We start from the raw sequence: 2095 nt of genomic DNA, 5'->3' as shown, positions 1-2095 counted from the left end.
ACCTAGTGGTCTATATATATGGCGTAGATAGGAATCCACATGATTGGAAACTCTATCTGATAAGGAGATCTAATAGGAGTAGTTATATTAGAATACAAACTCTATGAGAGGATAGGGTTTGATATCATATGGAACTCTAGTGAGGCAGGAGTCTTAATAGGATGTAGAGATTGGCAATCAGTGGGACTCCAACAAAATAAAAGAAGATAGGCTAGCATAGGAGGTGATAATGTCCGAGACAGAGTGGAACTCAAACTCTTGCTGATAGAGGCGTAGTTTGAAGCTCTGCTGGAAGGGATCTTGCATGCAAAGTAATTTAGGTTCCTGCGCTATGGGTCGAGTCAGATTCTTCGGTCGTAGTCATAGCCATTCAAACCAACTCTATTCCTGATTTGCAATTAAGAAATGGATGTTCCTGCTGCAACCTTTTGATATCCATTCCATGGAAAATTTCGCATTGTTTTAGAAAATTGAATCCAGTTGCAGATTATCTAGCTAAAAAGGTAGCTAAGTCTGGAATAACTAAGTTGGGCATTGGTTTTTCAGATCATATTTTACGAGAGATTGTTGTGAATGCTTATTCACGTCCAAGATTTAGATTCCATTAGGTGTTGACTTTTCTCCTACTAATGGCAATACCGAAGGTGGGGTGAATAGCCTTCTTACTAGAATAGTTTTTGAATTGTTTGTTGTGGATGCTTATTTGGTTTGTGAGTTGATGTCTTCTTCTTCCTTTTTCATATTTTATTGAAATCATGATCTTTGACAAAAGAAAAAAAAAAAAATGAACATGATGGCATGATGGAATACATCCAGAAGTGCTACCAGGCGAGAGTATGCATCAGCAAGAGAACAAATGAACATGATGGCATGAAGATATTAATTAGTTCATTTACTCAGCAAACATCAACCAAAATTACATAAACTTGAAAATTATATGATGATGGTGCTGCTGCTGTTGCTGTTGCTGTTGCGGCTCAACCTCTTAGAGTATTCAATTTGGTCCACAGAATCTCATTCTGATTCAACCAGGGGCAAACTTCAATCTACCCTGCTGGTCCAAAACCCAACAACTTGAAAGCAAAATATTTATATCAACTATAGTGTCTCTACCCATAACGAACTATAAAATTGAATTTCTTTATTTTTCCTCCTAGTTTTGAAATAATCAATATGTTCCCTTTTTTTTCACAAATTTTTTATTAAAGATATATGCATGAGACACAATCTACTTGTAATTGATCTATTTCAGATACAAGATTATTATACCATGGTCTCTATAGTCCATGCTGCAGTGTCATAATGGCGTGATTTACTTTTTTTCCAGCAGCAGCATGCGATTCGACCTCAAATGCTTGGACTTTCGATAATTAATGGCAGTAGTAAACCAGAAAATAAAATGGGGAACTGTGACAAATGGCAACCGTTTGATATAGGTTTTCTTGCAGGACTTTGATGGCACCGATTTTAAGGTTTTCGTAGGAGCCTTCAGTGTTCTCAGTAATCTACAAGCGTGCATGATTTCCAACTCTCTCCACAAGAAAGTCTGATGGGTGGTCTGATGGAATGGTCCCAGCACATTCGGATCACATCTTCTTTGCGAAGGTTTCTCCTCCTTAGTGTCTCACAAATCTCACACAGCTGATCACAAACAAACACTGCTTATCAAAACCACATTCTACCACGGATGAATGAGAGTTGAAATGGGAAGGAATGAAGAGAAAATTGAGTTCATTCTCTCACTCTCACTCATATATGGTTGATATAGAACTACCACCATAACTAGCTGCAGTAGAGCATTATCTTTTTACAGCATAAATCCTCCCATTTTTTGTCCTTTCTTTTTCAAGAAATATCTTAAAACACACATACAGCTGTTAAGAACGTCTGTTAAGAACTTGTAAAGTTAAATTTGTTCTTATTGCAGGAATTAATGTCTGGTTGCTGCCAAAGAGAAGAGGAATAGAACGGGTTTGGTGGTGTTTAAGGTGCGTGTACTGCTTGTGTAATCCTACAACAGAAAATGGTGAGGGGCAAGGAAGGGAAGGGACGGGATTAGGAGAGAGAGAGAGTGGGTGGGGGGGAAGCTATGGGG

The 2095-nt window shown here is 38.1% G+C and overlaps 1 long non-coding RNA gene across 1 annotated transcript; it reads right to left on the bottom strand.

Annotated features, from left to right (window-relative positions):
* Positions 1-1121: 1121 nt before the first annotated feature.
* On the bottom strand, positions 1122-1866 carry LOC122067094. The gene is made up of 2 exons (XR_006136578.1): positions 1744-1866; positions 1122-1641 (listed from the first exon to the last, which is right to left on the bottom strand). It is a non-coding gene; the product is annotated as an uncharacterized LOC122067094 (long non-coding RNA).
* Between the last annotated feature and the right edge of the window lie 229 nt (positions 1867-2095).

This window comes from Macadamia integrifolia, unplaced genomic scaffold (genome assembly GCF_013358625.1).
Source record: "Macadamia integrifolia cultivar HAES 741 unplaced genomic scaffold, SCU_Mint_v3 scaffold2706, whole genome shotgun sequence".
Lineage (NCBI taxonomy): Eukaryota > Viridiplantae > Streptophyta > Magnoliopsida > Proteales > Proteaceae > Macadamia > Macadamia integrifolia.
Note: the sequence above shows the minus strand (reverse complement) of the source record. Positions and strands in the feature narration are given on the sequence as shown.